This window comes from Teleopsis dalmanni, chromosome 2 (genome assembly GCF_002237135.1).
Source record: "Teleopsis dalmanni isolate 2A chromosome 2, ASM223713v2, whole genome shotgun sequence".
NCBI lineage: Eukaryota > Metazoa > Arthropoda > Insecta > Diptera > Diopsidae > Teleopsis > Teleopsis dalmanni.
Window position 1 is genome coordinate 117,665,433 of NC_051847.1, and position 26,522 is coordinate 117,691,954.

General features: G+C 26.5%; 1 protein-coding gene across 1 annotated transcript in view; it reads right to left on the reverse strand.

Annotated features, from left to right (window-relative positions):
- Positions 1-26,522, reverse strand: part of LOC119675545 — a gene marked incomplete at its 5' end in the record, with an annotated part of 61,055 nt that overhangs the window by 22,621 nt on the left and 11,912 nt on the right. Inside the window, 1 exon segment of the mRNA XM_038086752.1 lies at positions 21,157-21,193.

Consider the following 26,522-nt stretch of genomic DNA (forward strand, 5'->3'; position numbering starts at 1 on the left):
GTTCGGATACGTTGAGCAGAGCGAGATTACAGGTTTATTGGGCATTTAAATTGCCGTAAATGTATCGTCGTCGTATGCGTGCTGTGATGTCGGTTGGTTTGTAACTGTAACTGTACGTTAAAAAATTTATTTTAAATTTGGTAAATGGTAAATTTCAGTTTTGGTACTGACTTGACACACTTGAGTAGCCAATAAATTTTTTTACTGTACCTCTATTTGGTAATAAAGCTGGTGTTGCCAAATTATTATTATTATGTTTCAAAACCCATTTACACATGATTTATATTTTGAGGTAAAAAATATTGCAATAAATATAAACAATAAAATATACTTAAATTACATTCTAAATGAACGTTAATTTTCTACTTTACAGTTTTGATGTACTTGAAATGAGGTAACAAAAACAAGTTAATAAGTTTTAGTTTTAGTTTTAGTTTTTTCGAAATTTAAGCACATTTCATATAAAGTAATAGATAATTCAAAACAGTGCAGTTAATGTGCTGGTGAAGCTATGTGTAACCATAGAGATTTTTAAACAAAGGGTGTAGATACAACTTCAATTTTACTAAAAGCAGCTAATAAACGAAAATATCGACCTGGAAGTCAAAAAAATCAAAAAAATACCTATCTACCAAGAGACCCAAAACTCTATATGACTTTATTTCTATAGTATAATATTATACAAGATAAAAATACAAGATTCAAGAATAAAATATAAGATTTTTCTGTACAACAATATGCGTATAAGCCTTCCAGTTAACTATATGTTAAACATATTCAAATTTAAGCCAGATCTTTCATTTTTTAAAAGAGATATGCTATATATATTCAAATCTTACTTAAATCTAAATTTGATGCAAATATATTAACAATTTTCTAACAAAAATATGCACCTTATTTATATAATAGTTATATGTTTTTAGGATCTGAATCGATATAAATCATTTTCAACAAAAATGTCAAATTACCTACATCACAACAACAAGTATTAACCACCAGAAGTAATTACGAAAATATTAGATCCGATATAGGTACACAAGATATTTTCAAAAAATCTTTTTTGTTTGAGCTATAAAAATTAACTGAACTTTATTTTCTACATTATACAATATATACTTAAACTAATTACACGGTAGGGTTTCCCACTTTACTTATTTATAATAATATTTAATATTGTCGAATATGACAAAGTCTATTTGCAATAATTGATATATATATATATCTAAAAAACTTCTGAACTAATCCGCATTGAAATATACATAGAAATAGACACTTGGCTAAATCCATTCATTTAACCGATCTGTTAAAGGAATACATAGGCTTTGAAAATTTTCAATATCTTTTAGTTTTCCTTGACTGCGCTACAAACTTTCTCACAAATTTAGTATATCATTTTTATATATGAGTTTTTTATATATTTTATTTTATATTTTTATTTTATTTTTTATACATAAAAAGGAAATAAATTGCGTTTATTGGATTTTAGAGCTAGATTATAACTAGTATACGTATATAGTCACACAAATTATTTAGGTTAGTTCATATCGCTATATACTTAAACTTCTGTCACACAACGTATTTATTGCTTTTTTGGAAAATATGAATATAACGGTTTATATATATAACGATTACTAACTTGATATTAAAATATCCATGATACCTTTCGGATATCAATATATAAAAATGAATTTCCAATGTCATTTTCACTAAACAATTGTGTCTGGAGAAAAGAACCACGGCTAAAATTATTTAGCCGTGCGAATTCTTTTTGCCGCACTAAGCCTCAGATAATTAACTCAAAATTTTAAACACATTTATTGTTGAACCACCTTTTTCCAAGTAAAACTAAACAAATTTTCATAAAACTGAACTCAAACGATTCAAAATAAATGCTATACCACCATTGGTTGGATAAAAAATGTTTTATATATTTATTTTATACTAATCTGAAATAAATGAGTCATATATAATATTTATACTTCAGAAAGATTTCATAAATTAAAATCATAATTTTATTTTATCATTTGGTATTAGATCTTTGGAGGATTAGAATCGTATTTTACAGTGTGCTCATTTTTGTTTTGGAAGGCATATTTTCAAAATTCGAATGCTTTCTCAACAGCTGTGTCAATGAAAAAATTTGTATTTTAAAAATTACTTAAGGAATTAAATAAAGAAAGCAAAATTAAAAAATAACTTTTTATAATAAAAACAACTCAAAAACAACGCTATCTATACAACAAAACTCTTAAGCATATACATTATTTCCTACATCATTAATTGTATAATAAGATCTGTTTTACACTGAGACTCAATTGAGCACTGACTGCTCACGTGAGTGAAGCGAAGTGGTTTACTTTATTGTTAATATAAATTTAGTTTAGTAAACAATTCAAATGCAATGTGACACTTTTAATATATGTATAGCTTAAATAGCTTAGATTATAATGTTGAGCATATTTTAGCATGTGATTATTATAAGTAATAAACAAAGAGATTTCAACTTTAAAAATTATAATAAGTTTTAGAAACTAGTATTTATATAAGTAGTATTACTGACAATGATAAATCATTTTCTTCATATCTACATATGACATTAGTATTTTATATAAATACTCGTATAATAGATTTAAAATGCAATATTTTATTTTGTATATTATATTATACAAAACGCGTACTTATGATAAATGATAAATATTAAGATTTCAAAATATGAACACATTACTTAGCTTCATTACAGATATTTTTAAAAATAAAGAAGCGAAAAAAAATGTGACAAAAATCCAGCAAACACGGTTACAACGCTGCTTTTTAATATTAATTTATTTACTTTAGTATACAATTGATGTATAGTTAGATATATTCAATGTAACAGCATATAATCTCTATTTAGAACATCTTTGTGGAGAAAGAACACACTTTCTATGACATTATACGTGTTGGCGTAAACTTCCTCTACCTATATCAAGATGAGTACACTGGGACAAAAGTTCTTGGCGCCGCACATGCGTTTGTCACTGACAAAAGTCAATTTTGGTCCTTATAAAGTAGAAAGACTACTTAAAAGTCTTAAGAATGCTGCTTAAGAATTTTTAGCTGACCATACAGCTGTTTCGAGTATTACCAAATACCCATCATCAGTGGTCTTGGAAATAATTCTTGTATTTAATTATTCGTAAAAAAATTTTTTTAAAACTGCAAGTACCAGGAATCGTCTCCTGCCAAATTTGAAGCTCAGAGTTAGCGCACTTTAACCAACTGACCCAAAGCCGTACTTGACTTTTATGTTCGTACATTTTTCTGGAATTCTTTTACTTTGCTGTAAGATATTATGAGATATAATATAAAATATAATATATAAGGAATATGCTTCCGCTTCCTTTTTTATTTATTATCAAATGATCCTAAAAAATATGTATATATGTAAATAATTCGATATAGCAGAAAAAATAGAGCTTATTGTACTTTAAGTAATAATTATCTATTATCTCTTAAACACTAATTTAATTTAAAATAAATACTACACGTTCCTCAGTAATGCAATCTCAGCTATGAAAAGTCAACGAGCACAAAAAGCCAAGCCCGTAACTGAATAAAATAAAATAAGCGTCAAAAAGTCAAAAGTCAGAATATTTTCATAATCCCAAACCTGTAACATTGACCGAAAGGAATGTGGATAAAGTGTAGTAACTAAATAGCAAAAAAGTCACAATATTTTTGGTAACAGCAGATAATCGCAATAAATAAAAAGTGGAAAACCGGCATGCACAAATATTGCATACTAGAGCTCAGATACATATTAGCAATGTGGCCACTGTGGCCAACAACAGTGGCGGCGCAATAAAATTGCCAACATTAGAAGTCATTAGTTTATTGATCAAAATGCTTTCCGAATACTCAACATTTCAACATTCAATTAATTCGCCCGAGTTATAAGCCATAAGCAGGCAAGTTAGTTTAATGGGTAGACTCGACGAACTGACGAACTGACGAATTCAAATTACAGGTGAGTAAACTTCTTAAGCGGATTTTTTCATACTCGCACTCGTATATTTCTCAATTATAAAAAAAAGTTATAAGGCTGCTAACAATTTAGCCAATTTCTTACTAACAGCATTAATATGCGACTCAGTGCTCAATAACCAAGGTTGATTGCATTATTTTGTTGGCTTATATTTTGAACGCGAGTGTATAACTTTTCGTATGTCCAAGTTAGTTTTGAGTTTAGTATTTAGAATTCAAATATGTTAAATATTTTTCGCTGTTGTTGTTAGATAGATAGATACTCGTATATTATTGTTGCCTACTTCTAACAACGTTGCCGTTGCCGTTGTTTTTCTTGTTGTTTTGTACTTGTTACGTGAGAAAATTTTTAAGATACTTTTTCATGACTATTATGGCTCGGGGTGTTACGCTTTTCAATTAGCCCCTTTAATATTGGTAATGGTAATGGTAATGGTAATAATGTATTATAGTGTATTGATAGTCATGTTCGATAGTTTCATGCATTTTGAGTATTTTGTTGCGTGAAGCAATTTTAAGACTTAGGAGTGCGAATGGCATGAAATTGAATTTAATTTCATTTTATTTTAATTTATGGTATTTTAACTTTTTGTTTTGTTTTTTTTTTGTTTTTTTGTTTTTTGTAATGTAATTAGTACGTGTATAAAGCAAAAATAACACAAATAAAAAAACAGCAAATAACAAAGTAGTGGTTTAAATCATGCCTGCGTTACATAAAAAAAACTTAAGCTTAGAAACTAACTTGATTGCCTCGCCACTGAGTAATACTTTTACCAATAAAAAACATGTACACTGTTTAAAAATAATATATTCACACTTTCAACTATAACTTGCAAAACTAATATCAAAATAGTTTTATTTTGTTTATATAAATGTTGATCGCTGAAATGAAAATCCTCAATATCTATTACAAAAAAATTCGCAATATTTATCAAAAACATAATATCACAAAACTCACTTTGTTCATTAAAATTAAGATTATAAAAAGGAATATTTATGCAAACAACAAAAAAATATGTATATATACATACAATCTAAAACGCTTCAAAGATTGCATAGAACAATCACAGAATAACAGAATAAGCTAAAAATTATTACGGGATTATTGACCGGTCACTATAGATTGAACAATCATCTAACAAAGGAATTCAATCCAACTCAGATTGCAGATACTGTAGAGAAGAGAGAGAAACTGCTTACCATGTGTTTGGGGAGTGCCCGGTACTGATGCATAAGCGGAAGAAACACCTAGGAGGGTATTTCATGGATCATAAGGATTCAAAACCATGAAAAATAGAATCTATACTGTCTTTCACTAAAGAAATCAGACTTGGAGAAACTCTCTAAACCGACTAAGGGGTACAATAATAGATCTTTTAGGTCGTAGTGCACTACCCCTTTTCACAATAATAATAATAATATATATACATAAAAATAAGATCCCAACTAAGCATTTAGAAACTTTCCGACCTATTGTGATAATTGGACCCTAGGGAGATCGCACTAGAATAAGTGCAGTGATGATAAATATAAATGCAAATGGTGTAAGTGCTGAACAATGTAATGAACGTTTAAAAATTAAAGGAATTAGACAAAAATGGTAAAACAATGTCATGAATAACTTCAAAGAAAAAATCTAAGATAATTTGGCGATTGGCTGATCTTCTGTTTATGAAAGGCCAAAACAAGGTAGTCTACATATTGAAGGAAGTCATGTTTGGGTGGTAAATTCTATTTCGACAAATATTGCATAAGTAAATGGCGAAACATTTGCTTAAAATACTTGTAAAACTATCGTTAAATATTTGACGAAGCAATATTATCATTGTCATTATGTTATGCATATTTTTTATCATCAAATGAAAGAAATAAATTATTAGCATTTAATGTGCCACCTGACCTACTAAAATTAAATATGCTCCTCACATGGAAAGGTCAGGTAAGGTTTGAAATTAAATTTTAAGTAGCATTTAATAATATACCAACAGTTACTAAATGACATCGTTAGTGAACACATATATCGTAAGTAAACGAATATTTCATGCTAAATTCAAAGCTCAAGGAATAAATTTATCATAGCATTGAATCACTTCCTCCGTTGCATGAATGTATAAATTCAAAAAAATTTTTAGGACTTGCTTATTCTATAATAAATTATAAAATAAATTAAAATTTTGACCGTCAAATTAACACCTACTACGTCTGTTTGTACATACATATATTAATTAAATGCTATAAATAGTTTATGTGTGAAAATTATTACTTTATCACTACTACACTCTTTACATAAATTTAACAGTTCCACAATATTAAATTATAAATATTATGGCTTTTTAAAATAATTTGCAAATTGCTTGAAATCAATACGCTTCGATTGAATTGAAATGAATTTTAATTTTCAAGTGAATTTATTTAGCAAATTTCAATGTCGGCACAATACATTAATGAAGGATGAAAATATACTAACGCGTGAAGTTTGCATTACGGCTATGCAAATAGCTTTGAAAAAATTAACAAAAAAAATTATTATAAAAATGTGTATGATTTCAAGTATTAAGGTAGACTAGTTAAGTGTCTCAAATCTTAACTATATTAATTTAATAATTTATAGGCTTCATTATAAATATTTTCTTTGACAACATTTACTTATTAATGGAAAAAACTTAAATGACATCGACATTTTAGAAAATTCTGTACATATTTGCCTTTAATATAAATATATATGTAATTATAATAAAAATCATAATAATTAATTAATAATAATTATTAAATATAAATACGGTTATAATTCTTTTTATGAAATTTTTAATTTGACTTAAAGTTCACACTTTTGACTTCTTTAAATTCAGATTATTAATTTTTGCAATATTTCAAAAAAAAACTTTTATATACAAATATTAATTACATCTGTATTAATCCAGTTAAAACTGAATTATCCGGATAGACAGCATCAAAAATTTAAACTAATTAACCCTTAACGCGTATTAATCATTTACATAATATAAATTGAATTTTTATTATAGTGTTTAATGTTTATTATGTTGTCATTCCGTGTTAGAAACATCTGTAAATGTTGGCGCTTGTTAACTTAGCTGTTGTTATTGAACAACATTCATTCTAAGAAATTTTGCAAAATGATTTGTACAGAAATTTTTATATTTCAACAGATCTAAGTGCACACTCAAAATAACAAAATAAGCATCCACTACAAACGGTTTGAAGTTTACATTTTCAAAGTGTCAACCTAATAATAGCTATTTAGTATTAAAACACTTTAAAATAAAAAGTGAAATTTGAATTTACATATGTATTTCACATCAATAACACATAAGACGTGTGTTTGTTTTGTTACTCTTGTTACTTTGTTATAAGAGTACTTCAAGAAACCACTCGGAATACCTAAACAATATGGACATATTGTTGACATCATGCAAACTGGCATCATGCAAACAGGAAATCAAACTCTCTCATCAATATGTCCTGTAGAGATATCAGTCTTGCAGTAGGTTTTCTTACATTCTATTTTAGGTAACCATGCTAGGAGGCTAAATCTCCCTTTCATCCATATCTGCCGCAGTTGTGGTGAGGACGATAAAAGTCCCTCCTACCTACTTTGCTTCTGTCCGGCACATGTGCTTCGCCTCCTTAACACTTTAGGGGTTTTCTTCTTTGAGTATCGTGGCAACGTTCAGCTTTGCCAAAAGTTCTAAATGGTTTTAACCCTTGGGTTTTTAATAAAACAGTAGCACAATGGGCCCATAGACCTAAGTGGATCCCTTGGGATCGCAGGTATAACCTAACCCAATCTATATTGTTAAAAAGTTCTATTTAAGGATAACTCCATTCAAATTTACAATGCACATTTTTTTTAAATATGTAATTAATAACATAATAGATGGGTAAGCAAACCTATATCTATATTGAATTAAATGTGATTATTGTAATTTTAAATAATATTCCTATAATGTATTTTTATACATATATAATATTTTCGTATTGAGCACAACTTTGGAGAAAAGAGGGGAAAAATCATCTCATTATCAACTCATTGAGAACATGAGCAGTCTTCAATTTTAAAAAATATTAAATTACCTATGAGCACTACTAAAAGTCAGTAAGTATTACGTTTATTTAGAATTTAATTTAATTTTAATTTATTTTAATATAATTATATTTATTAACAATTGAAAACATAGTCATAAAATATGTAGTTGAACTTAGTGAAGCCAAATTATCGATATCTGACTTCTGTAACTTATGTGAAATCAAAATAGAAATAACAAAGTTTTATGTATGTTATGTTTATATGCACAGTACCATATTTACTAATATGGTTTTAACCCTAGAACACAGTACCATATTAGTAAATATGGTACTGTGTAAATATGGTACTGTGGACTATGTCATTAAATGAACGAACTGTTGCAATTAAACCCTGTCTGTAATTTGAATCATTAAGTCTTAACTATTTAGTATTTTAAGAGTTTCCATTGCTTTTTGAAAAATAGAGATATTTGTAAAAGTAAAGCATAATTTCTATTCATACCGAGTAGGTCTGCTGACTTTGCCTTAAATAAAATTAAATTTAAAATTTTAATTAAGAAAGTATTTTTTTTATAAAAAAATGATTTTATTTGTGGATATATACATATGTTATGTTATGGCCTACAAAATAATTCGTTCCATACATATGACCACATTTTAAAAAAATATTTAATATCTTCACAGTCATTATAAGCGTTTATTTACATTCTAAATATTTGCCAACAGGTGTTTGACTTACCCCAAAAAGAGTGAAATTTAATTTGCAATTAGTTAAGTTATATTAGAAAATGTGATATAAAAACTAAAAATTATTTACATTAATGCCTGAGGTATTATTAATGCGGCAATCATATGACCTAAATTCAAAATAGTAATGGTCTTTTTTCACGATTACTAAATGTTTAACTTAAATTTAATATACTCGTATTTATGAAAAATAAAATTTATAACGTATTTTTAATTGATTTGTAAAGTTAATCCATTAACTCTTCTCATAAATACGTTAATAATTTGTTTAATAATAAAACAAAAAAGTTCCTAAAAGCAAAACGTGACTGTAACCAAATTTAGCTTTAACTTTTTCTTTTTTAAATAATATATAAGAAAATTGTGAATACATATATATTAGCTTAAATATAATGTTTGACTAATGACAATAAACAATAATTCTTAAGAATTTAGAACAAAACTGAATGTTCGTTCATAATAAATTCTATATGAATTACATAAAAAACTTTTGAAGATCTTTAATTAACCCTTCTTTAAATATTTCACTAAAAATTTCGACATAGGTAAGTGACGTATTATTCAAACTGTCATTACCACATCATTATCATATTTGAAATAACTCAACTCTGAGACAAAGGTTGTAAACATTAACTAATCAAAATAAATCACACACAAATATCTACAAATATTATTTATCTTCAAAACAAATAAGCCATAAACCCATTTCGATCTTATAACGAATAATTATTGTCCTTTACACATAATTTCCAAGATTGAAGAACATTTACATACGCTCACAATTTCCATTATATAGATTATTCACTATATCTAGAAAACAATTTTTTTAAAAGTGAAACAATACTATGTTACATATATATCTGAGCAATATTATTAAATTATATTTGAGAACAAAGAGTAGTGAAAAGGAATTTTACATGATATCTAATATGCTTTTGACAATAAAGTCTTTTATTTCTCTTTTTTGAATTTTGAACAGTTTTTGAGTCTGCTCAAATCTGCAACCCGTTTTCTCCTACGCATCAAGATCTTTAGTAATAACAGGTTAAAATAGAAAAATTGGGATTGTAAAGGTTAAATAAAAAAATTTTGATTTTAATGAATTCGAATTTATACTCTCTAGTATTCCATTTATTCTAGCCATCCTTTCCGAAATTTTTCTTCTTCCCTCTTGTCGAGAGATCTGTAACATCACACGTCTCAGATCTCTGTTTTCATCGCTCAATGACATCTGACATTCGGCTCACAATTACAATAGCACTGCAAATAATATTGCAAATATATATTTAATATCTTTTTCATCATTATCATCATCATAATTTACTACATGCTCCAGAAAATTTTAACATAACATACAGCCTTTACCACAATAAGAGGTGAATATTCCGACGTTTACAACAACAATAGCAAGATATCGGAAAGTGAATGTGACCATTACCAAATGGACCAAATGGATATTCTGGGTACTCGGAAAAAAAGTCAATTGTAATATAAAAAATTTAAGCAGTTTTTAGCCATAATTACATGACTGCACTAAATTTGAATATAATAACCTGATGCGTGACGCATTAATTGCTAATTTCAAAATTGTCTCAATGGAGAAGCAAAATTTTCACCGCCGAACAAGTTTTATTGCATATTATCAACATGTGTGAATTAATTAAATTTATTTTACTATTTAAATAATTTGTTAATTTAAATAACTTTTAAAAAAAATATTTACTCACTTGTTTAGTACTAATTAATAAAGAAATAGCTGTACATGAGTATGTATATATGTATTTCACTATATAAATGGAACGTTGCTAAAAATATCTATATAAATAATATTGACTTGCTAAATTTAATAATAATAAAGCGGCGTGCATCAAAAATGTATGTAAATTCTGAGATGAGACTTAAAAATTTAAGAAACCAAAAGATAAAATAAATAGAAAATAATTTTGATATATGTTTGTACAATACATTTACTATAATGTTTAAAATGTTAATGACTTAGCGAAAATTTTGCAATTCAAAATTTTCATTATTATATCAGAAAAATTTAGTTGCAAATATAATTTATTTTGCATTATTATCTTAAACTGCATATAACATGTGTAGATTGGAAATGAGTATGTAATTAGAAAAATAAAAATAACATTTTAGTCAATTGCCTCAATATGAATATGTTTAGATATTCGAATATGTTCGACGATAATTTCATTATTGTACCTCTGCGACAGTGTATATGTATGTACATATATATTATAAGACTTGTTAGCACATAGTTTCGATATACAGTAACACTACTCTTTTGATTTAGACTAGTATAACATAAACCACTCTTTTCTATTTTCGTTATATATTATATCTAATTCCGTGAATTCACTAATGACGTTATATTTTCATCACTGTATTAACTTTCCAATTTTAGCATCAATTCTTATCTTTTTCATATATATGTATATATATGAAAATATGTATATGATACCGAGCACGTCCTAAATACCCCTAATATAAAATAATATCATGGGTAAACATGTTATTTAGAATTTAATGTGAGCATGGTTTAAATTAATTTCATTATTTAAGTCAGGACTTCGAACCGGAACCGAACCGAAAACCGAAAAAAAACGATATTTTTGTCGTAGCGAAAAGCGGAAACGAAACGATATTTTTTTTTTATTTTAAACCGGAACGGAAAAAATTCCGATTCGAAGCCGGAACACTTATAACGTTTGGTAAATTTGAATTCAATCTAAATTTACTCTTGATCTGTCAAATTTTGTTGCCCAATCCAACCTTTTAGAGTAATCTAATATATACTAAATGCATAGTACACATTTTTATTTGTTATAAATACATATGCAAACCAAATTATAGTTTCATATAAAACAGCTGTTAATTTCAGCGTAATCTTGTTACACTGGCAAAATATCTAGAGTTATAAAAGTAATTTAAACTTTAAAGTGTTATAAATTCCGCCCCTGATTTACTAATTGAAAATGAAAATTGTACTAACCAATTTTTTGAATTTGAAAACCTGTCAACTTTCTCCTTCTACCTAATATGTTAATAATAATATTAAAATCTAAAATATTAAATCTAAAAGATTCTGAACTGCTTCCATATGAGATATAATTTGTCAATAAGTCAAGTTTTCTGTCAGATAGTTCTTCCAGTTCACCACTATGGGTACATATTCTACCAATTAACAAAGATATTGCGTTTCTTTCTGCTAACCTGGAGTGTTACCGTCGTTATCTTCTGACGTGTTTTTGTAAATATTTTATGTACAACGTTTTATTTTATAAAGGCTGTCATATGTTTAGTTTAAGGTTTACCAATTTTCAACCGGTGAACGACCGCTCACGTGTTATAATTGTAAAAACTTACTACAAAAATAACGTCACTACAGTAGGTGTTCATGCATCAAATTTTCTTCAGTGATAAGGTAAAATTTTCAATTGGTAGATAGATCAAAAAACAAAATTGCCTTATTTAAGGCAGTGAATATTCCCAAGAAAGTGTAGACCAGTACATGCACAAAAAGTGAAAAGTATAATATAAATCCGCACAACCACATGATTTTCAATTTTTTGTGTGTGATTTTAAAGGTATGGATGTGGATATACATTGTGACCGAAAAGTTTCCGGAAAATTTTAAATAAAACGCAAAATTCTTAATCTTCATCAATATTTATTTTATCTCCTTCAAAATATGCCATTAGAAGCGATACACAAATGCCAACGTTTTTCCAATCATCAAAAACATTTGTTTATAGGCGCTTTCCGGTATGGCTTTGAGTTCCCTCTGCGAATTCTGTTTTACGTCTTCTATGGATTCAAAACGCGTTCCTCTGAGTGGTAATTTGAGGTTGGGAAACAGGAAAAAGTCACACGGTGCAAGATCAGGTGAATACGGTGGCTGTTCGATGGTATTTATTGAATGTTTGGCCTTAAAATCGTTGATAATGTTGAACAAATTGAGGTGAATCGGAACAAGCCGGGCGTTGACACGTCGCATACACAAATTGTCCACCAAAATCAAACGAGCCATCTCACGACCGATGCCTAGCTCTCGTGCTATCTCTCTAACACTCACATGAGGATTTTTGAACACGATTTCCTTTGCCTTTTCAATGTTTTCGTCGGTGGTAGAGGTCGAAGGTCGTCCAGAACGCGGCATGTCTTCGACGGTCGTACGACAGTCCTGAAAGGCTTTGTACCACTCATAAACTTGAGTTTTCGATAAAACTGATTCCCCATAAGCCTTTTGTAGCATTCGCAACGATTCTGCACACGAAATTTCGTTCGAAAAACAAAATTTGATGCAAACTCTTTGTTCAATATTTTTTTCCATTGTTTTTTTCGCAACGCACTACTGAGGTGAACTGGTTTCAACAGCTGCCGTAAACGAACTGTTGACAGATCGCGCTCATTTTTGGCATAGTAATTAAGGACAGTGCTGCCAAACTACATAAACTTAAAATATCGAAAAATATACAGCGCGCGAATTTTAAATGAGAATTTCCGAAAGCTTTTCGGTCACAATGTAAGTGGTTCCAACATGATGATGCTCTTTTCAAGCTTCATGCGCAACAAATTGTATGGACCTCTAATATTATACTTTGGTGATGTGAATTTGACCACAAATTCAAGCGATTTTTCAACATTTTCCTTTTTTTGAGGGTTATGCAAAAAATTGTGGTTATATGAGTGGTCTCTAAGTCTCAATACTTTGATAACGAACATCTAACAAGTTATCGAAGAGCTATTGCCAACTATGTGTCGGCAAGTCATTGAAAATTATCTTAAAAGGATCTGGTATTTTAGATCTAATGGTAATATTCGATATATTAATAAAAGCTTAATTAAAATCCCTATCACTAATATATTTTATTTATGTTTTTTAAATAGCTTTATGGTAGAGTCAGCATAAGGCTAAATATAATTTATTTAATAAAACTATTACTGTACTTTTTGTTGATGTTAGCATTACCTGTAATGCATAGATGTGTTGATATATTAAATGCGAAACAGATAACCTTGAATTTGTACACATTTTTTAAAATATAGCTAGATGTTGGTATTTAAATTTAATTAGCAATTAGCTCGTGTAAAGTACGTATAGGTAACCGCTGGATACGGTGGCTAAATGGGTGTCATAAGTGTCAGTTCAAAGAAAAAAAAAAAAAAAAATAAGATAGAATACAATATGTGTAGAAGCAAAATTTAATTAAATGATATTATTTGTAAATAAAAAAATAAATATAAATTGTATTTATACACGAATGTTGCGAGTTGGCTAAATACATGTAAACACGCTGAACATGCTACGTATATTATTACAAATTCAAAGTTGAGTAATTTTAAATAATTTTTTATATCACATTAAGAAGTCTAGCTTAATTAGAAACAATATTAAATAATACTACATCATTTTCCATAGCAACTTTAGAAAACTTTAACCTTTAGGATTAACACTAAAATAAAATCATAAAAATTATTACTTTTTTAGTTAATTATATATTAAATCATTTTAATATATCTCATTTAAGTGATATATTTCCAAAAGTGATATATTTGAAAAAATATATTTTGATAAATTTATTAGCATTTAGAATAATAATTATAATTTTTATTTATTTGAAGACTTTGGCTTTATTTAATATAACGTTCGTTCCAAACATTAAACTTTTTAATAAGTTATCATTAATTTAGATGGGATACAATAATAACAAAGTAGAAGAGTAACAATTACTTTACTTCTAAAATGAAATGCAGGTAAATAAATAAATAAATTTTTTGATATTTGTTATTATCTATAGTATTTACGTATGCGTATAATCGTATGAAATGTCAGTTGTCAGTTGTCAGTTGCTTGACAGGCTTGCAATTATTAAGAGTAGTCAGTTGAAGTGAACTGAAACGATTCGTGCAATTTTCATTTGAATTTGCTTTCTGCGCCACAATAATTAAATCAACGTAATTGTGAATTCATGTCGTCAAACGTAAACCAATTTAATTTTATTTTTGGTTTTATTTATCAAAAAAATTAACTGCTAATTCGTTTATTTTTAGGTTTTCATTTTTTGCATCAAAATCTTTCATGCTAACTTTTGTTTGTCCGGCACATGAATTAGAAAATTGACTAATGACTTCTATTTATTGCTCAGAAATATTTTTAACATTTTTATTTTATATAATTTACTTACAATATGTGTGTTTTTACTATTGCCAATTATAGGAAATTACTTTTGAATACATTTAAACTGTACAATAATTTCTCTTGGCACGTACACAAATGTTAAGTGCCCATTTTCGAATCTCGCCCCAAACGATTCCCAAAAGAGTACGGAATTGTGAGAAGTATATAAACCTTACGCATAAAAAATTGCATATCAACGGACTTTTTCTTTTTTAAATCAAATACTCGTACATTTAATAACAATTTCAAAAAATTTAACTTTGCTAACAAATAAAATCCAAAATATTTACTTAAATATACCGATAGATATCAATGACAGCTAAGTCAGCGGTGATATTACCACAGAGGAGTTTTTAGACACAATAGAGAATTGAATAGGATATTGACTAAAAACAACTTTCTTTGAACGGAAAAAATTTAAGGAATGAAAAACTAAAGTAACATAAATAATGTGAACTGATATCGCATAGGTTGGAAGTATAGAATATATTGTAGAGTATATAGTTATGGTTCAGTTACAAGATACTTATACAAAAGGTTTATAATAAAAAAGTCATTGACGAACTCTTTTAGGAGATGAAGAAAAATGTGAATTACTAGTCTTAAATCGACGTACAGTCGAATTTTTATCCTTGGTTCGAAAGGACTTATTAATGAATATCCACAAAAAAAAAACAAAAATAATAAACTACTTATTTTGGTTAAAAATGTTCGCACAACACTCGTTAGATTGATAAAAAAAAATTACAAAAATAAAATAAAAAATGCAATAACAGTACTTCAAAATTATACCATATATTATTTAAAAAATTGAATTTAACAACTAGATTAAAAATTTTGGTACTATTCTATGTTTTATTTATCTCTTTTTAAACATATGTGTAACAATATAATTAATCTAATATCTAATTTCCTATATATACGTTATAATCATATGTACCCAATAATCAGTTCTCATCTCTTACTTCTGGGATCCTCCAGAAATCAGGATCTGAGATAACCTCTACTACGCCTACTACTACATTTTAAAATGTATTACGGGTATTTTCGCAATTTAAAACCGATTTGTTATTATTGTGTAAACTATTCTATACTTTTTTGATATCAGCATTTATTTGGCTTACTACGAATAATCTTTGCACGTACAGTTCCTAACCTATTTAAATATATTAAAGTATTAAGTATATAAGAAGTAGTTGCAAATATTTTGATTATAATATTAAACAAATCACATGAAACATAAAATAGTTTTAATAAGCAAATCAAATTTCTTATAATTAAATATTATTTGTATTACGTATTAAGGGATTTACGAATTAATCTCGTGCTTTGGAAGTAAAAAAAATGAACGTACGCAATTTCGTATTTTCGTAATATGTATATTTTTTCAATATACCTTACATACATATATGTACATAATTCCATATTATTGATATAGCATAAATTTGCATAAATTTTGCCTAAAACCAGATAAGAAGACGTCAGCGTTTACTTTGATCATCGCATTTGTTTATTTTTGTTCTCCGATATTTACCGACTGTGTGGCGTTTATTCGAAAAAACGATAAAAATAATTTCTTTAATCACAATTCATACATTTACCAACGACAACAATTCATATAATTTTATTATATATCAAAGTTAATACATAAATAATTTATAACTTTCGAATAAGCAAATTTAAATTATTCAAAATAAATAAACCTGTTGTATATATATATATGTATGTATATTTGTTAATTATGTTAACACAGTGTAATAAATATTTTTGCAGAATTAAATTTAAAAAAAAAATAATTATAAATCGAAAACTGCATTTTTGGCAATAAATGGGTCAATTGGGAGTTCGAACATGCAGTTCAAGTTTGGAATTAACATACTTTAATTTAATTGTATTGGAACAAGTTTAAAAATATCAAATGCATTAAAATCATACACTGGCCTATAAAGCGAATCAGGAATTTATTTAAACACATATGATTGACAATAAAATACAACCACTTTTAAATACCATATAACTTAGTATTTAATAAACATTACTTCAAGTCACTTCTAAGAAAAGAGAGTCAATAATTACTGCGAACCAGCATTTTACAGGCTAACTTGGTAAACGACATCCAAAATAAATGTCCCCATTAAAGTTTTAAGATATGTAAAATTTTGAAAGTACTCTATGTGAGGTTGATGCACTTTAGGTGTCCAGTCCATATTAAGAATATATAATCAATTTATTATGAAAGAATTTAAGTTCAGATAAGCTACAAGTGTACTGAAAAGAAGCAGCTTATGTCATGACTGAAATCATGAAATCAGCCAGAACCCCCAACACTTGTGAATCCCACATTTGATTTGTTTTCTCATAAAAAAAAAATAATTAAAAAATAATAAATTCAGTGTTATGGTTAATAAAATAACCGAAACCTGAATTAAAGAGATTTTAGCTAATATGGTTTAATCACAAATGCAATCATCTTATTACAAAGAAACAGTAATAATTTTTGAAAGAGTATATGGAATGGAAAAAAAAAATTTAACAAAACTCAAAAATTAAGTTATATCTTTAGAACTTATTAAGATAAAACACTTAAAAAGAATTAATATGTTCCACTGCAAATAAATTGCAGTTCTAAATTGCATTGACTTCAATTTCAACGTAAACACCTTCTGTCCACTCATGCAAGCAGTCAGTAGTCACCTCAAAAAAAATGAAGTGCTAGTTTACCATACAAAATAAATTGAAAAAAGATACTAGACATTAATATAAAATAATTCCGATTTTGTTTCAAAATAATATAACTCTGTCTGGTGTTTTGTATTTTTGAATGTCTATTACCTAATGGTGTGCTGGTGTACGACTTCTGTAATATGTGTTAGTAAATTTGTATAATAAACACACATTATAAGATTACTAGCGTCATTAATAATTTAACTTATTGCTAATAATCCTGTCAGTTTAACAATCAAGTCACTGTACTATCCTAAGCAATGTAAAATCATTATTCATGCACCAAACCTGTCAGTATAACAAATAAGTCAGTATAACAACCATGTGAGTGTTACAACGATGTCAATGTAACAATCCTGTCGGCATAATAGTCCTGGCAGTGTAGCAATCAAGTCAATGTTAGAACTCTGCCAGTTTAAACGACCTGTATATGGAAACCATAGCAAGGCTGTCTTACTACTTTGAAAAGGTAGTCGTATATCTTCTGAGAGTAATTGAGGCTTGAAGATAGATTAGTTAAGGTGAAGAGTGGATGATTAGAAATTCACACCACTTTAAATTTAATTAAATTTTAAAGTGATAGCATTCTAATTACATTTGTAAAAATTAAAATTTATAAATTATTTATAGAAAAATGTACTCGTATGTTTTGAAGTTAACAAGAAATATAAACACGCACGCATTAAACTACATAATGTATATATTGAAATATCAAGCTATAACCTACAAAATATCCTATAATGCTTATTAGACCGGGCAGTGCAAATGTGAGATGTAAGCCAGTAATAATTTTTGCTTGTTTTATAATTAATAAATAGTATTATTCTAATTACAAAAGATCGTATGCACCCTCCATGTATTTTATATTAAGAATTCTTAACTTATTAATTAACTTTTTATTAGTACAATATTTGTTGTATTATATATTATGTGTAAAAATTTTTAAACAATTTTTTTAAAAATATTTTTAGTCTGTTACAGCAGATTTCGTTTAGATTTCGATCAAGTTACATCATATTTTCATGCTTTTACTTTGTTGTACAATTTTTATTAACGTTTTTATACATTTTTTAATTTCATGACGATTTACTCAAGCATTACAAGTGAAAATTTTCAGGTAACCAAATAGGAAAACAGTGAAATAAAAATGAATTATCAACTTCAAATATTAAAAAAAATTATTGCAGGAAGTTATAAAAATCATACTGCATTAAAAGATATATAAACTAATAAATAAATGAACAGAATAAATATTACTAATAAAACATATATAGCAACTGGCAAACTGTTTATAATTAAATTTATAATTTTTATGTTTGTTTTTTATATTCGCAGACTATAACCGCAACACTTAATTTTTTATATTACTAGTACGTAATACGTATACCTATGTAATTATTTTGCATATATATTTCAATGAATAATTAAACAACTTCAAAGAAAAACTTATATAAAGAAAAAGATATTTTCATTTTTAGAAGTAAATTATTGGTGTCGGTTATTAATGAATAATGAATAATTAGTCGTACTGAATGCAATCTTACTAAAGTGACAACAACAATGATATAATTACAGTTGAGTTTTTATAGAACTACTATTATATATTTTGTTACTAGGCATTAAATTATTATACTAAGACTTACTTATAATTTTTTTTTAATAACTAAATAGTCACAATACACGATTTTCTAGAATTTTCTATATCAGCTTAGAATATTAGATTTCTTGGGTAACATTTTTGAAATTTCTAAGAAATTATGATGCAATAGATATATGAAACTAAATAATACTCTTTTGGGTACTTCAATTATTTAAATAAATCCATAAATAGAAATTTATGTATTTATGTTTATTTTTTTTAAGTCGCTAACGATATTTTTGTGACATACGGATGACATATTTATTTAAATAAATTACTATTTACTTAAATTTACTAAGTAGGATAGTAAGTATTCAACAATAATTCAGTTTAAGTAATAATCCAGTATTGGAATACATAACACAACTAAAATAACTTTTTAAACCAATAACTAATGAAAGTGTTTGACGTACGAATATTACTTTTTTCAACAAGTTTATATCTATTTATCATAATAAGAACCATATATAATAGGTACAAAATGCTTACACAAAACAAATAATTTACATTTATAACACTTTAGGAATATTATAGACAATGAAAGTCCAATCAATATCTTTTCAAACTAAATAAAGTACAATAAGTTCAATTTCTAATGAAAGCTTAAAAAAACTTCTAGAGGAAAAATGTACTTTATACGCGGTAAACAACTCTTGGCACTTTAATGAAAGCTACTCACTGAGCATCTGTAATGTGTGTACATGCTATACAATTTTTTTTATCTTTAAATTAAAAAATTACAAATTTAATACCATATATTATCTCTACTCGTATGTCAAAAAGAAATTGTGCCTAACACAAATAAAGACATTTGAATTTTAATTGGTAAAACTTTTAACGGGACTTTCCAGGACTTAAATATATTTCATGAAATATTTCGTCTAAATATCATTCAAAAATCTTTAGTGTATGTTGAAATGGAGTTTTCTCAGAAGGCGTCTCTAAATACACTATTGACACCCTTAACACTGCAAACAATTAAACAATTTTTTTTAGAAATCAATAATTGAGTAGAATATAAGATTAATTTAAATATTCACTAGACTAGATCTCCCTTATTGACCTTAAAACTTTAAGAATAAAAAATAGCAGTGATTACTAGAAAAATCTGGTAGACCATTGGCAGTCCGTCTTACATGAAGATGCGGCTCACTGCTCAATACTTAGAGCGTTTTATATGTACCCGTAGTGTTATAAATTAGTAAGCTAAGTGTGTCGAGGTCGTACTCTCACGCAAAGTATTAAATCAGCGATGCTTCAAGTCAATTTTAAGTCAAGAACTTAAATAGTAAAATAAATTCTATATGTACTTATACGTATATACCTACTGATGTAAAACTCAATAATTGACAGCACTTGTAAGACCTATATAAATTTTTCATATTAAAGTGGAATATTTTGTTTGACCCTGCACTTAGTTTTATTTAAAGACATATTGAATACTGTAAATGCTAGTCAAAAAACAATTTACAAACAAAAACAATTTATATAATTAAAAGCTAATATCAGGTTAAAATTATCTGAAATTAAATAATGATGTTTACATGACTACTTAAATGTAATCAGATATAAAATTAATAGTTATTAATAGTTTACGTTTTTGATAATGAGCATGAACGATAGATTATATACGAGATTTACAAGTTTTATTATATGACTAAATTAAATTTATTTTAAATTCCTACAAAAAAGTAATAAACTTATGTTAACACATTTATATAAGTTCAAAGTTTACACATTTATCACATATCTAAAAAAATAATATTTTATATAGTAATATGTTTACCTTTAATTTCAGAAGTCATATGTTCAGCATATTGAGTCTGTAAAATAAAATATTTTGTTATTAAAAATGATTACAAAGTTATATATAAATAGTAAATAACATATTTTAAAATATTTCGTTATTGCTTTAAAAAAGTTATTTATAATTTCTCCAATTAAGTAACAAAAATTAAAAAAGAAAAATAAAAAATAAGCTAATTAAAGATATAAACGAAAAAAAGAAATTTTAACTATTCGGTTATGGCATCTCCCACAGTGATTTTATACTAAAAATATTTTATTTTAAAAATACCTTTTGTAATAAGAAAATCTCTGTGATTTATGCAGTAGATAAAGAAAAAAAAATATTCGTAAAAAAGTTCATAATTTTGAATTACTATTAAATTACATCTATTTTTTCTTCAAATTTGTCTAATATACTCGTATTTTCCTTATTAATTATGCTTTTATTAAAGGGTAGCTAATACTGGTAATATGCAATTTAATAATAAACACTTTACAGTGTGAAGACAAGGCATTTGCAAATGGTCTATTTTTTATCAAAAAAAACCAAAATGATATTTTTAAAATAATAAGTTAGAACTAGTTATATAGAGCTCATCCATCTAGACTAAATTTTTTCCAACACGAGTTCTGTAGTTCTGTAGATCTTATGTTATTCATTAGTACAATTTCTTGAGCACCACTATTATAAATATGACAAGTTTTTTTTGTTTCAATAACTGTTGTTCGACTCTACTAATTTGATGTACATGACTGATCTAGAATCATTCTAAAACATCTGATTGTTCCATTTTTCAACTTGTTGCACAGTGTATAAAATTCATAAAGTAGCAGAGTATCAGTGGCTGATTATGAGACATTCAATCTTTCTTTACAATTTTGCGAAATCTCGTAAAACCAAACAGTTTGTTAGGATTATTCAGAATAATTTATTATTTCGGTCTGAATATTATACTTTTTTTAATAACTAATTTCACATTTCTCATATTGAAGTAATTAAATACGTCAATAATATGACGTATATTTTAATATTTACATATTAAAATTAATTATATCATATAATCAATTCAAAATAATTTATGTTTAAATTAAATAATCTATGTTAGATACAATAATTAAGCTGATTATACGACAACGGAAAAAATACTTAAACTGACATGCATTTCAATAGTTTTATTTTAGAATAAAATTTTTGTAACAAAAACTTTAGTTCTCTATAATTACTTTTAAATTGAAATTTGTGTGAATAAAATAAGTTAAAAATTTTAAAATTGATTTAACATAGATACAATTATATAAAATGATCAAAAACGCTTCAATGGCAGTAATCGGCAAATGTCTTCGAAAGAAAAAATTCCTTAAAATGAACTATGTAAGAAATTCAATAGCAAACAGATATTTTTTAAGCTCTTCTATTTTTATACACAAAACAGAATAAAAAGTTTAAAAAAAAGAATAAAAATTATACCTAAACCTAATCAATGCAAGCCTATGGGAAAACACACATACACTACACATAAGCGCCAATATACCTGGAATCAGTAGAAGAAACCTATGGTATCTAAATTCGAAGCAGTAACTAAGCCGAGAGAAATAATCAGGTTGTGGCATTTTTCATTTTTCATTTTTTATGCTGACTGGGAGACAACAATGAATACTGAAGGAAGAATAGATATTGTGTGTAAACAGATCTCAAAACTACAACTAAACATAAATAAAGCAATTGTGTTGTTGTGCATGCGTGCGTTTAAGCAATGCTTATGCTTAGATAAAGATGCTTATGGGTTGCATTTGTACTGTGGGTACTCGGTTATAATACGGTAAAGATACTCAATGAAGTTTGTATATAAAGATTGTAAATACTCGTAAGAATTGAAAAAAAGTCGCATTATTCTTAAATTCTTGCTGAATGCTTTTATATATTTTTTTTATTATTTTTTTAGGCAAAAGTGGGTTTGTTAATTGCCTTAAACAGGTTCGTTAACAGAGACATTTTTTTTATCTCTTCATCGTACTGGTATGATGCTACTTCAGAGCAGTTAAAGTACTCAGTACTTTTATTGTATCTGAGTTTTATTGTTGTACTTTGAAAAATGAAATTTTTTGGCTGAAAGTGATTTTGTACGTGTTAAAAATACAAAACGTAGAAAGTTAATTGCTTAGACCTCTTTTCTTGCAGAGAAAAGGCAAAAAATAAAACAGCATAAAAACTCACAAATATTTTACACTAAAGATTTTACCAAAAATGTTTAAAATGATACATCATTTTATCTATAAATAAAAAAAAAACAGTTAGAATACATATACATATAACAAATATATATTAAGTTAGTTAACACTCATTGTATTTTGTTTCTAAATTTTATTGATATGCAAACAGATATTGATAATAAATACGTTGTCAAATGTATTTAGAACATTATTTCTACATTTAATAATAATACTAATAATTTTTTAAATAGACAAGTGCAATCATGAGTACCAATCTAAAATTTTAATCTTTTGAACAATGTAGACATATAGCACATTAAATAGTATTAAATAAAAAGTGCATTATAAATTGTATCAGCAAGTATAAACATCATATGCAAATATTGCTTTCAGCATTTCATAAGTAAATGTAATTATGTAGACCCTCATAGGAATTACAGAACTTTCCAAGTTATAATAACTAAAGTTACATTCTCCGTGATTACACAAAAGGCATACTTTGTAAAAACCTATAATATTTAAAATCCAATAAAAACCACACAAGGAAATGGGCTTAAAAATAAAATTTTAATTTAGATTTATTCATTTTTTGTTGTGTTACCTTACAATTTTAATTTATTTTACTTACGAAAAAAATTTCTTATTCTTTACCTCTTTGATATTAAAAGCATTTAATATATTGAATAAAAACCGCTTCCAAATTATTATCTTTCTTTTCAACAACTTGGCTATATAAATGTCATGGCGCTCATCTCAAACACACATCTTTCACAAATAATCTTATTTATTGATTACATTTTATCCGGATATATAAAGTCTATGTGTTATTTTGACAAAATTGAATGCTCTGCTACTACTAAAACCAATTCAATAATTCCGAATATAATATATAATTTGAAAACATAATAAAGTTTTTCTTTAAGAACTGGTAAGGTTTGCGTTCTTCAATGGGATAATATGCAACTGAAGCAGCTGTTGAGAAATGCATTCATTATTATATTTACTTTCGCTTTACACAGTCTGAGACAGACCGATTCTTCAGAAGATCGGTCTAAGAAGATATTGTCTTCCAAGCATCGTATGAAGTACAAATGTGTAGCATACGATATTATTTGAAATAAAAATCTACATTTTATAGAAAACTATTTGCGCTATACTGGTAATACAAATGAACTTGGTATTCTTAGGACCAAGTAGCTATCAACTAGGTCGAGGAATAAATCAAAATTGAATAGTTTATTATGTTAATTATAAAATTAATCAAATCAATACAATATCATCAATATAAAATTATTCCAACTATTTTAATAACTTAGTAGATATTCTATTAAGATTTTAACATTTATTATAAAGACTGACATTCATATATAGAAAAATATAAATAATATTTTTTATTTTTTAACCAAAAGATAATATAGTGTTTTTTAGCCTGAGAAAAAACTGTATTAAAAACAAAAGAAAAAACTTTTAAAATATTTTGGCGTGCGTCTTATATACTAACATATTTACGTTTCTATTTATTCTATTAGATTTATATAGAATTTAATATAGAAAATTGATTATTTACTTTACAAATCAATTCTTTTTCCTTTTTTCTTAATCAAGTATATCAAATACGCTAGGATTGCCTGCCTTACCGCACTCAAAACTTAGTTAAATTCTATTGTACCTGTAAAAATGCTCATATTTCTTTTTGTTTATCCAAACAGGATAATGCCAAACTAAGGAGAAACCATATATAAAGATACAATACAAGTTAGTGACGTTAATAAGGCTTCCTTTGACAGATAACATACATATATAAAAATATACATAAGCAAACATATGTGATAGGTAAACCACAAGCTTAAATAAGACTAATTCATTTGTATAAATTTAATAGATACCTTTCGTTCTAAAGAAAATTCAAAGACCAACAAACACCAAATTAGAATTCTATTATAACATATTTATGAACAATTTTGATTAAATATAAGATTTTTCATATACTCAAATAAAATTTCAAATGTTTATGTAAATTCAATATTAATAATCATAGAAAAATCTTCATTCAATTGTGAATTTGTAACCTAACAATACAGTTTAATAATTGCTATTACTTCCGACTCTAATGTTGAGATTTATAAATATATCACAATAGCAGAATTATAAAAGAGAGATACTTTTATATTTTGAACTAATTTTGAGTATAGATGTAGTTGAAAATTTTAAATGAGTTAAATATTAAAAATCTTTTTATGAAAAACTCACAAAATAAAAAAATAACAATTGAAAAGCATAACAAAATAAAATATAAAATATCACATCACAAAACAACTAAGTATAAAAAAATAAATAAACAAAGAATGTGAAAACCAGTAAAGCGTAGCTTAGAAAAGTTGACCCGATATTTAAGTACATATAAAATGCATTACGATTATTTGATGGAAGACATGTGGACTATAAAAATGTAGTTAAGTAACTCAAATACAAATGTATAAATATAAATGTATAAACACAAATTGATATACTGGTACCTAGTTACAATACAGTCAACTTTCATATCTAATTTTTTATTAATATACATATATAATATAATGTCTTATTTATTTTTAAAATAATCAATTATTTAAGTTCAAGCAATAAAAATATTTTGAAATTTAATATATACAATTAATATTTATAAGGTATTTTAAAACATTGACTTTATAAGTAATTAGTTGCTAAAGTAAAATGATCTAATAAGTTTTTATAAAGCAAACAATTGACCGATAATATAAGGTAGAAGGAGAAACTTTAATAATACCCATCAGTTTTGTACAAACGTTATAAAAATCCAACTGAATTACAGTTGATTTGCTTTGAATAAAAAAACCATTTAAATGTGCTTAGCTCTAGCACTAATGTATAAAAATCCTAGGCATCCTACACATCTATATCATAAAAAATTTAAAAATAAATGGAATATAAATTTTCGTCCACATTTAAAAGTGAAAACATATACAAGAGTGAATGCCTCTTGTAGAGGACGAGTAATTTTTACTAGCCCTTTTTTACTGGTAATTAAGTGTTAACACTTAATGGTCTTAACACTGTAAAGTGTCTAGAGATTTCCTTGTTACAAAATCAAAATCTTATTTCCAAATCAGTATAATTAGAATAACTGAAATATTT